This window comes from Triticum aestivum, chromosome 7D, assembly GCF_018294505.1.
Source record: "Triticum aestivum cultivar Chinese Spring chromosome 7D, IWGSC CS RefSeq v2.1, whole genome shotgun sequence".
Classification (NCBI taxonomy): Eukaryota; Viridiplantae; Streptophyta; class Magnoliopsida; order Poales; family Poaceae; genus Triticum; species Triticum aestivum.
The window spans coordinates 564583595-564603401 of NC_057814.1; positions in this window are offsets into that span (position 1 = coordinate 564583595).

A 19807-nucleotide genomic window follows, 5' to 3' on the forward strand; every position below is an offset into this window, starting at 1 on the left:
GCATTTCTAATATAATATGTGGATGACATATTGCTAATTGGAAATGATATAGAATTTCTGGATAGCATAAAAGGATACTTGAACAAGAGTCTTTCAATGAAAGACCTCGGTGAAGCTGCTTACATATTGGGCATCAAGATCTATAGAGATAGTTAATTGGACTTTCACAAAGCAAATACCTTGACAAAGATTTGAAAAACTTCAAAATGGATCAAGCAAAGAAAGGGTTCTTGCCTGTGTTACAAGGTGTGAAGTTGAGTCAGACTCAATGCCCGACCACTGCAGAAGATAGAGAGAAAATGAAAAGTGTTCCCTATGCTTCAGCCATAGGCTCTATCATGTATGCAATGTTGTGTACCAGACCTGATGTGTGCCTTGCTATTAGTTTAGAAGGGAGGTACCAAAGTAATCCAGGAATGGATCACTAGACAGCGGTCAAGAACATCCTGAAATACCTAAAAAGGACTAAGGATATGTTTCTCATTTATGGAGGTGACAAAGAGCTCGTCGTAAATGGTTACGTCGATGCAAGCTTTGACACAGATCCGGACGATTCTAAATCGCAAACCGGATACGTGTTTACATTGAACGGTGGAGCTGTTAGTTGGTGCAGTTCTAGACAAAGCGTCGTGGCGGGATCTACGTGTGAAGCGGAGTACATAGCTGCTTCAGAAGCAGCAAATGAAGGATTCCGGATGAAGGAGTTCATATCCGATCTAGGTGTCACACCTAGTGCATCGGGTCCAATGAAAATCTTTTGTGACAATACTGGTGCAATTGCTTTGGCAAAGGAATCCAGATTTCACAAGAGAACCAAGCACATCAAGAGACGCTTCAATTCAATCCGGGATCAAGTCCAGGTGGGAGACATAGAGATTTGCAAAATACATACGGATTTGAATGTTGCAGACCCGTTGACTAAGCCTCTTCCACGAGCAAAACATGATCAGCACCAAGACTCCATGGGTGTTAGAACCATTACTGTATAATCTAGATTATTGACTCTAGTGCAAGTGGGAGACTGAAGGAAATATGCCCTAGAGGCAATAATACTGTTATTATTTATTTCCTCATATCATGATAAATGTTTATTATTCATGCTAGAATTGTATTAACCGGAAACATAATACATGTGTGAATACATAGACAAACATAGTGTCACCAGTATGCCTCTACTTGACTAGCTCGTTAATCAAAGATGGTTGAGTTTCCTAGCCATAGACATGAGTTGTCATTTGATTAACGGGATCACATCATTTGGAGAATGATGTGATTGACTTGACCCATTTCATTAGCTTAGCACTTGATCATTTAGTTTACTGCTATTGCTTTCTCCATGACTTATACATGTTCCTATGACTATGAGATTATGCAACTCCCGATTGGAGGAACACTTTGTGTGCTGCCAAACGTCACAACATAACTGGGTGATTATAAAGGTGCTCTACAGGTGTCTCCGATGGTACTTGTTGAGTTGGCATAGATCGAGATTAGGATTTGTCACTCGGATTGTCGGAGAGGTATCTCTGGGCCCTCTCAGTAATGCACATCACTATAAGCCTTGCAAGCAATGTGACTAATGCGTTAGTTGCGGGATGATGCATTACGGAACGAGTAAAGAGACTTGCCGGTAACGAGATTGAGCTGGGTATTGAGATACCGACGATCAAATCTCGGGCAAGTAACATATCGATGACAAAGGGAACAGCGTATGTTGTTATGCGGTTTGACCGATAAAGATCTTCGAAGAATATGTAGGAACCAATATGAGCATCCAGGTTCCGCTATTGGTTATTGACCGGGGACGTGTCTTGGTCATGTCTACATCGTTCTCGAACCCGTAGGGTCCGCACGCTTGAAGTTCTGTGACGATCGGTATTATGAGTTTATATGTTTTGATGTACCGAATGTAGTTTGGAGTCCCGGATATGATCACGGACATGACGAGGAGTCTCGAAATGGTCGAGACATAAAGATTGATATATTGGAATCCTATATTTGGACGTTGGAAGAGTTCCGGGTGAAATCGGGATTTTACCGGAGTGCCGGAGGGGTTACCGGAACCCCCCGGGGGTTAATGGGCCTAGTTGGTCCCTTATGGAGAGAGAGACGGGCTGGCCAGGGCAGGTTGTGCGCCCCCTCCCCCTCTGATCCGAATTGGACTAGGAAGGGGGGCGGCGCCCCCCTTTCCTTCTCCTTCTCCCCCTTCCTTTCCCTCTCCTAGTAGGAGTAGGAAAGAGGGGAGTCCTAATCCTACTAGGAGGAGGACTCCTCCTCCTGGCACGCCCTACAGGGGCCGGCCGGCCTCCCCCTTGCTCCTTTATATACGGGGGCAGGGGCACCCTAGAACACACAAGTTGATCATTGATCTCTCCCAGCCGTGTGCGGTGCCCCCCTCCACCATAATCCACCTCGGTCATATCGTAGCGGTGCTTAGGCAATGCCCTGCGACAGTAGCTTCATCAACATCGTCACCATGTCATCCTGCTGACGAAACTCTCCCTCGAGATCTACTGGATCATGAGTTCGCGGGACGTCACTGAGCTGAACGTGTGCTGAACGCGGAGGTGTCGTATGTTCGATACTGAGGATCGGTCGATCGTGAGGACGTACGACTACATCAACCGCGTTTTCATAACGCTTCCGCTTACGGTCTACGAGGGTACGTGGACGACACTCTCCCCTCTCGTTGCTATGCGTCACCATGATCTTGCGTGTGCGTACGAATTTTTTTGAAATTACTACGTTCCCCAACAATTCTTGCTCCCATAAATTGTTTGCACAAAAAACCCATATCCATAGGAAGTGGGTTAGACTTAAATGTGCTAGTCATATGCTTCATGATGCACTGTTTGTGTTTTAATTCTTATCTTTTATGTGACCATCATTGACATCATCATGCCTAGCTAAAAAGGCATTAAAGAAAAGCGCTTGTTGGGAGACAACCCAATATTTACCCCTACTGTTTTTGTGTGTTCACATGATTATGCTACTGTAGTAATCATGTTTTATAGCTTTTGTTTCAATAAAGTGCCAAGTAAGACCTTTGGGATGGCTTACGGTGATAGTTGATTTGATGTTGCTGAAAAACAGAAACTTTTGCGCTCAGGAAAACAATTCTCATTTTTAACAGAAGAGTGATAAAATACTGATTCTTTTTGCGGAAGATTAATAAACAAATTTATCAGGTTTTCCTAATTTTCATAATCTTTGAAGTTACAGAAGTATTCGGGAGTTACAGATTACTACAGACTGTTCTATTTTTGACAGATTCTCTTTTCTATGTGTTGTTTGCTTATTTTGATGAATCTATGAGTAGTATCGGAGGATATGGACCATGGATAAGTTGGAATACAATATATATTACACCAATATAAATTTAGAATGAGTTCACAACAGTACCTAATGGTGATTTATTTTCTTATACTAACGGAGCTTATGAGTTTTCGGTTGAGTTTTGTGTTGTGAAGTTTTCAAGTTTTGGGTGAAGTTTCGATGGACTACGGAATAAGGAGTGGAAAGAGCCTAAGATTGGGGATGCCCAAGGTACCCCAAGGTAATATTCAAGGACAGCCAAGCATCTAATCTTGGGGATGCCCCGGATGGCATCCCTCTTTCGTCTTCGTCTATCGGTAAATTTACTTGGAGTTATATTTTTATTCACCACATGATATGTGTTTTGCTTGGAGCGTCATTTTATTTTATTAGGATTTGCTTGCTGTTTGAATAAAATATCAAGATCTGAAATTCTTAAATGAGAGAGAGTCCTCACATAGCAAAATAATTATTTGAATACTCATTGATCTTCACTTATATCTTTTTGGAGTAGTTTGCCATTTACTCTCGTGCTTCCCTTATATCCCATGAGTAAAATGGTTGAATGAATTGAATAACATAAATCTGAATTTATAAATGTTTCGTATGCTTATCCCATGGGGAGTAATGACTTCACATATAAGAGGTAGAGGTGGTAAATTTATTTAAAGTTATCAAACATAGTATTGGTCACTTGAACAATTCATGAAAGAATATTGAAGGAAGAGAGGTTTCACATATAAATATACTATCTTGGACATCTTCTATGATTGTGAAACCCATTAATTATTTTCAAACTTGAGCAAATTAGTTTAAGTTGAACAAGGAAGACAACATAATGAGTTATGTTTGGGTATATTTGTATAGAAGTTATATTGTTATGGATCCCCCAACATGTGGTGCTTGCTTGTTAGAATCTTTTGCTAGCCAAAAATTTTGTACTAAGTAGAGATACAACTTGTGCATCCAAAAACCCTTGAACCAAGTTTCTTCCATGAGTGTCCACAATATCTACCTATATGCGGTATTTACCTGCCGTTACAAGTAAATTTGCATGTGCCAAACTCTAAACCTGCAAATAATAATCTGTTTTCTATGCCCGAATCGCTCATGTAGCGACTAGGGGCTGTCAGTATCTTCCATGCTAGGTCGGTTATTCTCACGAAGAATGGACTCTGCTCATCATTCACGAGAAAATGGTAGGTAGCCGGGATGCCCGGTTCCATGCTCAAATAAAATCAAAATTTAATTGCAAACAAAACTCCCCCAGGATAGTTGATAGTTGGACGGTACCCGTTATTTCGGACCAGCCGTGGAATGTGCTTGTTGGTGGTGGGGGAGTAAAAACTTTACCATTCTGTTTGGGAACCGCCTATAATGTGTCTAGCATGGGAGATAGTGAGAACTCTTGGTTGTTATGTTGACAATTAAAGCATACCTCTCAAAATTACTTTCACCTCTGTTTTAAAAGCTTCGAGCTCTGGCACCTCTACAAATCCCTACTTCCCTCTGTGAAGGGCTTATCTTTTACTTTTATGCAAGAGTCAGTAGTATTCCTTCTCATTCCAACCTACTCTTTACTTGGCAAGCATCATGTGATGGGGAAAGATCTAATCATATATGGTCATTCAAATATATTTGATCATAAATTATTATTGTTTACAATTATCTATATGATAAATCAGTTGGGACGCAAAACATTAAGCCCTTATCTTTCTCTATGTTCAGTGGATGCTATTTGATCTAAAAATATGCTTTGAGTGGTAGCAATCATGGAAGACTATATGATAGTTGAGTATGTGGGATTTGCTAAATCATAGCTCTTACATAGACCCTTCCTAAAAATAAGATGAACTGCAATTGTTTGATGACTGAGAACATTGTTTGTTATTTTTCAAGAAAGTTTATGATCTATGCTTTAACATGTGAATAGCTTGTTACTTGATCATGAGAAGCTTTATGATATGAGCTACTGTTATGATATATAATGATGCTAGAAAAAGTGATTGAAATTATCATTGATCAAACTTGTGTACTTGATAGCATTCCACATCAAAAATTCTGTTTTCTCATCAACCTACTCGAGGACGAGTAGGAATTAAGCTTGGGGATGCTCGATACGTCTCCAACGTATCTATAATTTTTTATTGTTCCATGCTATTATATTACCTATCTTGGATGTTTTATATGCATTTATATGCTATTTTATATGATCTTTGGGACTAAACTATTAACCTAGAGCCCAGTGCCAGTTTATGTTTTTTCCTTATATTTGAGTTTCGCAGAAAAGGAATATCAAACGGAGTCCAAATGACCTGAAAATTTAAAAAATACTGGAACGAAAAGATATCGGAGAAGAGTCCCGAGGCCACCACAAAGGTGGAGGGCGTCCCCCCGCTAGGGCACGCCCCCCCTCCTTGTCGTCGCCTCGTGGGCCCCCTTCACTTATCCCCGATGCCAACACCTACTATAAATCCCAAAAACCCCAGAAAAAAACCTAGATCGGGAGTTCCGCCGTCGTAAGCCTCTGTAGCCACGAAAAACCAATCGGGAGCCCGTGTCGGCACCCTGCCGGAGGGGAAACCATTACCGGTGGCCATCTTCATCACCCCGGCGCTATCCATGATGAGGAGGGAGTAGTTCACCCTCGGGGCTGAGGGCATGTACCAGTAGCTATGTGTTTGATCTCTCTCTCTCTCTCGTGTTCTTGATTTGGCACGATCTTGATGTATCTCGAGCTTTTTTACTATAGTTGGATCATATGGTGTTTTCCCCCCTCTACCTTCTTGTGATGAATTGAGTCTTGATCTTTGAGGTTTTGTTATGTTGGATTGAGTATTAGATTTGAGAACACTTTACGTATGTCTTGCGCTGGGATATCTGTGGTGACAATGGGATGTTCTACTGATTCACTTGATGTATGTTTTGGCACTCAACTCGCGGATTCCCGAGGTGACATTGGGGTAATCTATGCATAGGGGTTGATGCACATTTTCTTCCTATGTTCTCTAGTACAAACTTTGGAGTGATTCTTTGTCGCACGTTGAGGGATTGCCATATGATCTCATTATATTATGATTGTTGAGAGACCTTGCACTAGTGAAAGTATGAACCCTAGGCCTTGTTTCCAAGCATTGCAATACCGCTTTTGCTCACTTTTTTTCTTGCTACCTTCATGTTTTTATATTTTCAGATTACAAAAACCTATATCTACCATCCATATTATACTTGTATCACCATCTCTTCGCCGAACTAGCGCACCTATACAATTTACCATTGTATAGGGTGTGTTGAGGACACACGAGACTCTTTGTTATTTGGTTACAGGGTTGTTTGAGAGAGACCATCTTCATCCTACGCCTCCCACGGATTGATAAACCTTAGGTCATCCACTTGAGGGAAATTTGCTACTGTTCTACAAAACTCTGCGCTTGGAGGCCGAACACGAGTCTACAAGAAGAGGTTGCGTAGTAGACATCAGCGGCGGCCGCGCAGGGGAAGGGGCCGGGGAGCTCACTGGGGGTTGTTGTCGGGGCAGGGAGTGGCGGCTGGTGTGGGGCGTGGCGGAGCAGCCTGGTGGCGTAAGGGCAGGGACGGCGATGAGGAGCGGCAAAGCAGCCTGGTGGCGTCGTGCATTTCGGTGTCGGGGGAGATAATAGGGAGAAATTCTCTAAGCACTGGTTATATAGCCAACCCTTTCGTCCCGGTTGGTGGCTCAAAACGAGACTAAAGGCCCCCCTTTAGTCTCGGTTGGAGCCACCAACCGGGACGAAAGGTGTATTTCGCCAGGCGAAAGGGTGGGAAGCACAGCCCTTTGGTCCCGGTTGGAGCCACTAACCGGGACCAAAGACCTGGCACAGCGGTGTCGAAAGTTTAGTCCCACCTCGCTAGTTGAGAGGCGCTCGCACCAGTTTATAAGCCCCGCCGCGGCTTCTGTTTCGAACTCCTCTCTTAAGCGGGCCTGTGTGGGCCCAATGAACCACTTACTGCCCTATGGGGCCTACTTTCCCCGCGGGCCTGCATCCTGGCCCAACTAGTAGTTGGGTTTCTAGTTGTATGGAGGCCGTTGTGGCCAAGTAGGCGGGCATTTTTTTATTTTTTATTTCTTTTATTTTAGTTTGCTATTAAAGTTTTTAACAAAAACACTTAATGAAAATTCTTTTTGCTATTAAAGTTATTAACAAAAAATACTTTGATAATTTTAGTTCCATAAATTTTATATAATTTTAATTTAATATGATTTTGATAATAAGTAGAGGTTTGTAAAAGCTTTTTAGTGGATTCTTTTTGCTATTGAAGTATGTTATAGTTTTCTTTTAGTTGATCATAACGAAATATTTTTATTGATTCTTTTTAGTTCATCCTTTTTGCTATTAGAGTTTTATAAAAGCTTTTGCCTAGTAGGCGGGCATTTTTTAATGTTATTTTAGTTTGCTCTTAAAGTTTTTAACAAAAAATACTTTATGAAAATTATTTTTGCTATTAAAGTTTTTAACAAAAAAATACTTTGATAATTTTAGTTGCCTAAATTTTATATAATTTTAAGTTAATATTATTTTGATAATAACTAGAGGTTTATAAAAGCTTTTTAGTTGATTCTTTTTGCTATTGAAGAATATTATAGTTTTGTTTTAGTTGATCATAAAATATATTTTTAATTGATTCTTTTTAATTTATTATTTTTGCTATTAGATTTTTATAAAAGCTTTTTAGTTCATTCTTTTTGCTATTAGTTCATTCTTTCAGCTAAATGACCCTGAAATTGAAAAGCACTACAAATGAACTCCGAAAAGCTTGAAACTTGGCATGGTATCATAATTTCACGCACATAGCATGTACTAAAAAGTTGATAGGGTTACGGGAAAAACTGGATGCACTTTGTGTACAAACTGGGCAATCTCTTTCGAAGTATCAGGGTTTCGGACGAAAACTCATCTATTACAAAAGGGATTTCATTTTTTAACATAATTTCACTCCACACTTTTTGTGCGTTCAATATGAACCATTCAAAGGCACATCATCAATTTTCAACCCTTTTCTAACTTCATTTGCTATTTTTCATGCATTTAATGATTTATTTTGAGCTAAATGACCCTGAAATTGAAAAGCACTACAAATGAATTCTGAAAAGGTTGAAACTTGGCATGGTATCATAATTTCACCCACATAGGATGTGCTAAAAAGTTGAGAGGGTTACGGGAAAAACTGGATGCACTTCGTGTACAAACTGGACAATCTCTTTCGAAGTATCAGGGTTTCAGACGAAAACTCATCTATTACAAAAGCGATTTCATCTATCTTCACTTTTTCACTAGAGAGAAAGTTTTCACTTTTTCTTCGCGTGTGTCCCTTGCTTATTGCGCCCTAACCATGGATAATCTTCATCGTTTAATAGGATGCTTGGGTCAGCCTTCACTTTTAAGGGAGGAATTTCATGAAACTTTTCATAATCTTCAGACATGTCTGTCTCCCTGAAAGAACTATGTGGCTCTTTGGCTCATCGTATGATGTATTCACTTCCTTATCTTTTATTTTTCTCGGTTTGGTAGACATGTCCTTCACATAGAAAACCTGCACCACATCATTGGCTGAGACGAATGGTTCATCTGTGTACCCAATATTGGTGAGATCCACTGTTGTCATTCCGTACTACGGGTCTAGCTGTACCCCCCTCGTGACAGATTGACCCTTGTGCACCGAAACAAAGGAACCTTAAAATCATGTTCATAGTCAAGTTCCCATATGTCCACTATGTAACCATAATACGTGTCCTTTCCCCTGCTGGTTACTGCATCAAAGCGGACACCACTATTTTGGTTGGTGCTCTTTTTATCTTGGGCGATCATGTAAAATGTATTCCCATTTATCTCGTACCCTTGGTAAGTCAATATAGTCGAAGATGGTATCCTCGCAAATAAGTACAGCTCATCTCCAACAATGTTGTTACCCATGAGATGTGTTTGCAACCAACTGCCGAAAGTCCCGATGTGTTCACATGTAATACAGTCGTCAGACTGCTCTGGGTGTTTGGAGCGCAGAATATTCTTGTGTTCAATGACATACGGGGTCACTAAGGCAGAATTCTGTAGAACTGTGTAGTGTGCTTGAGCCCAAGAATGCCTGTCCCTACATATTATTGAATCCGCTCCTAGCGCGTGCCTTTTCCACTCAGTCTACCCTCATACCGTGATTGAGGGACACCAATCGGCTTAAGGTCAGGAATAAAGTCAACACAAAACCCAATGACTTCCTCTGTTTGATGGCCCATGGAGATGCTTCCTTCTGGCTTAGCATGGTTACGAACATATTTCTTTAAGACTCCCATGAACCTTTCAAAGGGGAACATATTGTGTAGAAATACAGGACCGAGAATGGCAATCTCGTCGACTAGATGAACTAGGACGTGCGTCATGATATTGAAGAAGGATTGTGGAAACACCAACTCGAAACTGACAAGACATTGCACCAAATCATTCTGTAACCTTGGTAGGATTTCTGGATCGATTACCTTCTAAGAGATTGCATTGAGGAATGCACATAGCTTCACAATGGCTAATCGAACGTTTTCCGGTAGAAGCCCCCTCAATGCAATCGGAAGCAATTGCGTCATAATCACATGGCAGTCATGAGACTTTAGGTTCTGAAACTTTTTCTCTGCCATATTTATTATTCCCTTTATATTAGACGATAAGCCAGACGGGACCTTCATACTGAGCAGGCATTCAAAGAAGATTTCCTTATCTTCTTTTGTAAGAGTATAGCTGGCAGGACCTTGATACTGCTTTGGATGCATGCCGTCTTTTTCATGCACACGTTGCTGGTCCTCCTGTGCCTCCATTGTATCTGTTTTCTTCCCATACATGCCCAAGAAGCCTAGGAGGTTCATGCAAAGATTCTTCGTCACGTGCATCACGTCGATTGCAGAGCGGACCTCTAGGTCTTTCCAATAGGGTAGGTCCCAAAATATAGATTTCTTCTTCCACATGGGTGCACGTCCCTCAGCGTCATTCGGAACAGATTGTCCGCCAGGACCCTTTCCAAAGATTACATGTAAATCCTAGACCATATCGAGTATGTCATCACCAGTACAGAGGATGGACTTCTTCTTGTGATCTGCCTCACCTTTGAAATGCTTGCCTTTCTTTCTTAAGAGATGCTTAGTCGGATGAAATCGACGATGTCCCGGGTACACATTTTTCTTGCATTTGTCCAAGTATATACTTTCGGTATCATCCAAACAGTGTGTGCATGCATGGTATCCCTTGTTTGTCTGTCCTGAAAGGTTACTAATAGCAGGCCAATCATTGATGGTTACAAACAGCAACGCATGTAGGTCAAATTCCTGCTGTTTGTGCTCATCCCACACACATACACCTTTTCCTTTCCACAGCTGTAAAAGTTCTTCAACTAATGGCCTTAGGTACACGTCAATGTCGTTTCTGGGTTACTTAGGGCCTTGGATGAGCACCGGCATCATAATGAACTTCCCCTTCATGCATAACCAAGGAGGATGGTTATAGATACATAGAGTCACAGGCCTGGTGCTATGATTGCTGCTTCGCTCCCCAAAAGGATTAATGCCATCTAAACATTAACCAAACCATACATTCCTTGCGTCACCTGCAAAGTCCCCCCACTTTCTCTTGATTTTTCTCCACTTCGATCCATCAGCGGGTGCTCTCAACTTCCCATCATTCTTTCGGTCTTCCTTGTGCCATCACATCAACTTGGCATGCTCTTTGTTTCTGAACAAACGTTTCAACCATGGTATTATAGGAACATACCACGTCAGCTTGGCAGGAACCCTCTTCATGGGGCGCTCGCCCTCAACATCACCAGGGTCATCTCGTCTGATCTTATACCGCAATGTGTCGCATACCGGCCATCCCTTCAAATCCTCGTACTCACCACGGTAGAGGATGCAGTCATTAGAGCATGCATGTATCTTCTGCACCTCCAATCCTAGTGGGCAGAGAACCTTCTTTGCTTCGTACGTACTGACAGGCAATTCGTTATCCTTTGGAAGCTTCTTCTTCATAATTTTCAGTAGCTTCCCAAAATCCGTTGTCAGATAAACCATTGTCTGCCTTCCATTGCAGCAATTCTAGTGTGGTACCGAGCTTTGTGTTGCCATCTTTGCAATTTGGGTACAACCTTTTTTTGTGATCCTCTAACATGTGATCGAACATCAACTTCTCCCTTTCACTTTCGCATTCTCTCTGTGCATCAACAATGACCCGACGAAGATCATCATCGGGCACATCGTCTGGTGCCGCTTGATCTTCAGCTTCCCCTGTTGCAGTATCACCGTATTCACGGAACATAGGATAGTTGTCATCATCATCTTCTTCTTCCTTGTCTTCCATCATAACCCCTCTTTCTCCGTGCTTGGTCCAAACATTATAGTGTGGCATGAAACCCTTCTCAAGCAGGTGCAAGTGAAGGGTTTTCGGGTTAGAGTAATCCTTCATATTCTCACAGACAGTACATGGACAATACATAAAACCATTCAGCTTGTTTTCCTCAGCCACGTCGAGAAAATCATGCAGGCCCTCAATGTACTCGGAGGTGCATCGGTCACCGTACATCCATTGTCGGTTCATCTGCGTGCATTATATAATTAAGTGTAACAAAAACCATTGCAGAACATCATGAATAGAGAAGTGAGAAAATTAATACAAGTTCATCATCACATTAAAACCAAAGTACATTAGTGATCAAATGTTATTACTGAAAAAATAGATACATAAAGTTCATACAGAGTTCTCATAGAACAGCACATAGCTCTCTAGAGCATCTAATTAAAACATACATTGAAACTAACATACAACTATGTAAAACATTTAAATGCAACAACAAATGCGATCATAATTGCAACTAAGGTAACAATAGATCCAACAGCATAACGATACCAAGGCTCATTATCAATGGTATATTTTCTAATCTTTCTAATTTTCAAGCGCATTGCATCCATCTGTATCTTGAGATCATTGACGACATTGGCAAAATGCAACTCCAATTCCATCTTCTGCTCCTCAATTCTTTTCAGTTTTTTTCTTCATGTAATTGTTTTCTTTTTCAACTAAATTTAACCTCTCGACAAGAGGGTCGGTTGGAATTTCCGGTTCACATACCTTCTAGATAAAAACATCTATGTCACGTTTGTCGGCATAATTGTCATAAACACTAAATGAAACAAATAGTAATAAAAGATAATATACCACATCCAAATCATAGACCGGACGAGGGCCGACGGGGGCGGATACCAAAACCACGGCACTATATAATAAAAAATAATAATAAAAGTAAGAAAATTATACAAGTATCTATCTAAATCATACAAGTAAGATTTTCTTTAGAAGAGAAGAAGATAAGACCAAGAGGCTCACCACGGTGGTGCCGGAGACGAGATCGGCATGGGCGATCGACGGCGGTGAGGATGGGGACGGGGACGGTACCCTACACATGTGCAGACTCTAAGAAGTTAATTTCAGCTCAAATTGTGCATCTAAATCAAAAGAACTCCCACATACACTCCTCCACTAAAACCCACCAACTACTTTACTTCTAGAGCATTTGAAATGAGCTAAACTAGTAGTGAGAGATGAAACGATGAAGTTGCTAACCTTTTAGAACACTTGTGTAGTTGGTGCACTACTAAACCTAGACAAATCTTGGCGAAAATGTATCTTGGAGGTCAAACTTGGAGAGGAGAAAGCTTAAGTGTGGCTCCGGCATTTCATCGAACAACTCATGTGCATAGGAGGTGAGAACGGGGAGAAGCACACCTCCCACATGCCGGCCGGCCAAAAAACAGAGGAGTGAGCGGGCAGGGGCGAGCATATATATAGGTATCTCTTTAGTCCAGGTTATGGCTAGAACCGGGACAGAAGACTGACCTTTAGTCCCGGTTCCATCCACCAACCAGGACTAAAGGGGCTGTGCCAGGGGCGAGGCCCTTTAGTCCCGGTTCGTTTCTGGAAGCGGGATTAAAGGGGTCAGACGAATCAGGACTGGTTCCTGCCGAGGACCGGCCAGCGCCCTGGCCGCTCGAATCGGGATTAATGCACCCATTAGTCCCGGTTCGTAACACAACCGGGACTAATGCTCTGATCTGGCCAGGACCAAAGCCCTTTTTCTACTAGTGTTGCATGTTTAAGTTGTGCATGTGCGATGTGCTGTAAATAATTTTGGTTAGGATAGAAGAATAAATGCATCGATAGGTTTCTTTGATAGTCAACAATGGATGCTGCAACGTATCAGTCGCATGCTCAACAATGGAAATTTTTGTCCAGTGATAATGTACGGGCATTTAAATAGCACGAGATTGAGAGTTTTTTGCCTCTCGTAAGGCGACAAGGGAAAACCTTCTTCCCCTCGATTTTCACAGGCGAGCCCGTGGAATCGTCTGCCCTCCGCCTGCCGCTCCAGTGGCCGGTGGCGGGGAGGGATTTTCTGGTGCCTCGGATCAGGTTAGTGGATAGATAGGGTTTTACACCTCGCAGAGGCAGCGTTTGGACAGATAGCAGTGCTTCTTCTTTGAGTCAGTCTTCCGGGCTTTGATCCTCCTCAAATTTTCCGGTTGGAATGGATTAGACGGAACACCGGCTAGATTCTTGCTAACTCCTTGGGGCGCCGAGGTTAGGGTTTCTTATCGTGCGTACGCAACGACGATATTGGTGCCGGGTTCTTCAGATTGTTTCAAGGATTCAACGGCGGCAAATGCTGCTCCGGGGCACTGGTCCTTAGGGGCACGTGCACGAAGACTTCTTGATTGTTATTGACAAGGTTAGGCCAGCTCCGGTAGGAGAGCGGCGACAACGGCGCATTGGTAGCTCATTCTGGCGGCGGTAATGGTCGTTCGGTCGTCCATGGACCGCGATGTAATTTTACTATGTTTGAGGTGTTTTGTACATCCGGTGAATTTTTATTTATTTTATTTTTATTTATTATTTTGAGGGAGGTGAATCTTCATAATTGATCTGATACTTAAAAAAAGATTAATGTACGGGCATTTAGCTAATACATGCATGGTTTTTACATAGATCCTAGCATCAATGTTAGACCAATTTTTGGACCGCAATAGTCGGCAAACGTTTGTTAGAGGGATGGTATTTGCGAACATTTTCGTTGGCAGTTTCTTCAGATTCGCATGGCATTTTCTTCAAGAACATGTCAGTTCTATAAAGAAAGACATTTTTATTTAGAGGAAGACATTTTTTTCTCCTAAAACTACCACCGCTTGATCTCACGTCACAACTAAAACTGCAAGGAAAATGTGTTTGCTTGCCACCCCACTCCGAGGAAACGTTTGCCAGTTAGTATTTTCGTAAAAAATTTGTTAGATAAACACGATTCTTCATATATGTTAATTTAGTTTTGAAGGGAATTATAATTTTCAACCAATCAATTATATTTGTTTTCGTGAACTTTTCAACTCCAGCATATCGTGATTCATTGCGATTACACAAACGGAGAGGGGCTGGGGGAGAGAGATCGGAAAGGACAATAAATGGCGACACGGATGGGATGACCTGTCAAAACAGAGGATGTTGGCATTTCCATGTGTTGGGGGGTTACAACTATGCGACGGGTTTTTTTCCCGTTCACGCACACGCATGTTTGCTATTTGATATACCAATCTTAGTAGGGATTCTGATAATTACCATTGCTTTTGTATCACACTATTTCTCCACATAACTACAACTCACGTTCGGCTGATAAACTCTAGCTCGCAACAAAACCAGAATCCAAAATCAAAATCCAACAAATGAAACTTGTATATTTACCATTTTACTGCATCACAAATACAATAAACATTTTGTTAAATGTAGGAAAAATGTCATTTTTTTAAACTTCGGAGGGGCGGGGGGGGTGGAGTGGCTTCACCACCAGAAGTTTCAATGAAGGGGTTTACAGGCCAATCGTCTACCAAGAGGAGAAGAAGTCATGCCACATGTCGGGGTCTTCCTTTTGCTCAATTTTTCTTAGTTTGTGTGTGCCCAAAGGATCAGCTTGCCAACGGTGTTTTTAGTTATATCATCCAGAGACAAGCGGATTTTCCTTGAAACCCAGGCATTCTTGGAGTCCCGGATTTCCCAAAAAAATTGCAACGTCATAAAAGTTTGTTAAGATGATGGAAGGTGAGCTTGTAGCTTGATATCTTTGCAGTTCTGGTTTATACCAGGGGCTCGCCCGATGGCTCTCGCATTGGGGCAGAGCAAGAAGGGGTGAATGTTATCTTCAGATGCTTGCATGCACAGGGGTAGTCCACAGAGTCGACAATCTTTTTCATGATTAGATTTTTGCAGGTGTTTAGCGCTCAAGGAAGAGCAACTATCCAGAAAACTTTATTTTGTTTGGTACTTTTGAGGACCAAACGTCCAAACCTTGCCCAGAGTTGGGTCATCGACTGTGTTGTATAACATGGAATAGGCAGGTTTGGAGGAGAAGAGCCCGTCGCCTACAAGAGTTCTTTGATATGGCTGTTTTGTGAGCAGTACCCCCTGCAGCAAGACACGGAGCGATGCAAGTTCCTTTGTTGCAACATAGGTTATTCTATTATGCAGTACAGAGCCGATCTCTTCATACATAATCTCGTTGACAAAAACGTCTTGTTTGAGGTGGTGTGTAAATTTCTAGAAATGCAGTGGCCAGTAGAACTGGTGTAAGCCATTTATCTAGCCAGAAGAAGGTGGAGGGGCCACTGTTTGATAGTGCATCCAGTTAATTATCTGAGAGGTTCAAGATTTTTGTCGACTAATTTTGCTAGGTAAGCTACTCTTGAACCCATAGAGACTGGGAAAGGCCATTGGATTAGGATCCACTTCTTTCAAGTTAGGTTTGTTGAATGCAAGTTGTAAGCAAACCTCATCATAAGACAAAAGAGTTATGCTTCAATGTTTTAACCCCTAGACCTCCTGCTGTTTTGGGAGTGCATACTTTGTCCCATGCCACCAAACATTGAGCCCATAATCCTATATGTCCTTGTCTGACTAAAAGAAGCACCTACATTTTTTGTCAATCAATTCAATGAGGATTTTTGGCAGCTGAAAGGAGCCCATGAAATAAGTTGGAAGAGAGTCTAGTACTGCAAACTGTAGCACTATATGCCCCCCTTTTGTGAACAGCAGATCAGCCCAACCAGAAAGGTATCTACCAAAATTATCTAGTAGAGGTTGGAAGGTTGTGATTGTCAAGATATGTTTGGGGGAAATTAGTTAATGTGGTTTGAAGATCAGTAGCTAGTGCGTTGGCAAGACTTGGGTGAATGTTTATATTAAGAAAGGTTGTTTTATTATACTTTAGATGGAGATTCGTGGATGCAGCGAAATCGTCAAGAGTTTGCTTTAGGTTTGGGCCGCCATTGGTGTGGCTTTGAGCAGAATGAGTGTGTCCTCGACATACTGGAGAACAATTGGTGGGAAATCATTTTTGATAATGTTGTTAAGCTCATTGTTTGAATGTGCCTACTCAATCATGCGTCTGAGTAGCTCTACAATGATTATGAATAAAAAGGGTGAGATGAGTCCCTTGTCAGGGACCTTGCTTGTAGTTTATCCATGGACTAGGGCATCCATTTAGCAGGACAACCGTTTTGCCGCTGCCTAGCAATTCAGTGATCCAGTTGGACCAACGTTGAGGAAAGACCCTGATTGAATGGATTTTAGGAGAGAATCCCAACTGACAGAGTCAAAGGCTTTTCTAAAGTCAAGTTTGATCATGAGCGTCCGATGATCTGATCTATGGTAGTGCTCCTTCTTTGAGTCAGTCTTCCGGGTTATGATCCTCCTCAAATTTTCCTGTTGGAATGGATTAGACGGAACACCGGCTAGATTCTTGCTAACTCCTTGGGGCGCCGAGGTTAGGGTTTCTCATCGTGCGTACGCAACGGCGATATTGGTGTGAGGTTCTTCATATTGTTTCAAGGATTCAACGGCGACGAATGCTGCTCCGGGGCACTGGTCTTTAGGGGCACGTGCACGAAGACTTCTCGACTGTTATTGACAAGGTCACGCCGGCTCAGGTATGAGAGTGGCGACAACGACGCATTGGCAGCTCGTTCTGGCGGCGGTAATGGTCGTTCGGTGGTCCATGGACCTCGATGTAATTTTATTATGTTTGAGGTGTTTTGTACATCCGGCGAATCTTTATTTTTGTTTTATTTTTATTTATTATTTTGAGGGAGGTGAATCTTTATAATAGATTTGATACTTAAAAAAAGATAAATGTACGGGCATTTAGCTAATACACGCATGTTTTTTACGTAGATCCTTTTTTTGGGTACGTACCTAGATCCTAGCATCAATGTTAGAATAATTTTGGGACCGCAATAGTGGGTGAACGTTTGTTAGAGGGATGGTATTTGCTAACATTTTTGTTGGCAGTTTCTTCAGATTCTCATGGCATTTTCTTCAAGAACATGCCAGTTCTACACAGAAAGACATTTTTCTTTAGAGGAAGACATTTTTTCTTCCAAAACTACCACCGCTTGATCTCATGTCACAACTAAAACTGCAAGGAAAATGTGTTTGCTTGCCACCCCACACCGAGGAAACGTTCGCCAGTTAGTATTTTCGTAAATATTTTGTTAGATAAACATGATTCTTCATATATGTTCTTTTAGTTTTGAAGGGAATTATAATTTTCAACCAATCAATTATATATTTTTTTCGTAAACTTTTCAACTCCAGCATATCGTGATAATATTGTGGATGATAAGGTTTTAATTATCACTTTAATTCTTAATGTGTGGCGATTCATTGCAATTACACACACGGAGAGGGGCTCGGGGGGGGGGGGGGGGGGTGGAGAACGGAAAGGAGGATAAATGGCAACATAGATGGGGTGACGTGTCAAAACAAAGGATGTTGGCATTTCCATGTGTTGGGGGGTTATGACTATGTGACGTTTTTTTGTCCCCGTTCACGCACACGCATGTTTGCTATTTGATATACCAATCTTAGGAGGGATTCTGATAATTACCATTGCTTTTGTATCACACTATTTCTCCACATAACTACAACACACGTTCGGCTGATAAACTCTAGCTCGCAACAAAACCAGAATCCAAAATCAAAATCCAACAAATGAAACTTGTATATTTACCATTTTACTGCATCACAAATACAATAAACATTTTGTTAAATGTAGGAAAAATGTCATTTTTTTAAACGTCGAAGGGGCCGGGGGTGGGGGTGGCTTCACCACCAGAAGTTTCAATGAAGGGGTTTACAGGCCAATCGTTTACCAAGAGGAGAAGAAGTCATGCCACATGTCGGGGTCTTCCTTTTGCTCAATTTTTCTTAGTGTGTGTGCCAAAGGATCAGCTTGCCAATGGTGTTTTTAGTTATATCCGCCAAAGACAAGCGGATTTTCCTTGAAACCCAGGCATTCTTGGAGTCATGGATTTCCCAAAGAATTTGCAACGTCATAAAAGTTTGTTAAGATGATGGAAGGTGAGCTTGTAGCTTGATATCTCTGCAGTTCTGGTTCATACACTGGGCTCACCTGATGGCTCTCGCATTGGGGCAGAGCAAGAAGGGGTGAGTGTTATCTTCACATGCTTGCATGCACAGGGTAGTCCACAGAGTCAACAATCTTTTTCATGATTAGATTTTTGCAGGTGTTTAGCGCTCAAGGAAGAGCGACTATCCAGAAAACTTTATTTTGTTTGGTACTTTTGAGGACCAAACGTCCAAACCTTGCCCGGAGTTGGGTCATCGACTGCGTTGTATAACATGGAATAGGCAGTTTTGGAGGAGAAGAGCCCGTCGCCAACAAGAGTTCTTTGATATGGTTGTTCTGTGAGCAGTACCCCCTGCAGCAAGACATGAAGCGATGCAAGTTCCTTTGTTGCAACATAGGTTATTCTATTACGTAGTACAGAGCCGATCTCTTCATGCATAATCTCGTTGACAAAAGCGTGTTGTTTGAGGTGGTGTGTAAATTTCTGGATATGCAGTGGCCAGTGGAACTGGTGTAAGCCATTTATCTTGCCAGAAGAAGGTGGAGGGGCCATTGTTTGATAGTGCATCCAGTTAATTCTCTGAGAGGTTCAAGATTTTTGTCGACTAATTTTGCTAGGTAAGCTACTCTTAAACCCATAGAGACTGGCAAAGGCGATTGGACTAAGATCCACTGCTTTCAAGTTACGTTTGTGGAATGCAAGTTGTAAGCAAACCTCATCATAAGACAAAAAAGTTATGCGTCAATGTTTTAACCCCTAGATCACCTGCTGTTTTGGGAGTGCCTACTTTGTCCCATGCCACCAAACATTGAGCCCATAATCCTATATGTCCTTGTCTGACCAAAAGAAGCACCTACATTTTTTGTCAATCAATTCAATGAGGATTTTTGGCAGCTGAAAGGAGCCCATGAAATAAGTTGGAAGAGAGTCTAGTACTGCAAACTGTAGCACTATATGCCCACCTGTTGTGAAAAGCAGATCAGCCCAACCAAAAAGGTATCTACCAAAATTATCTAGTAGAGG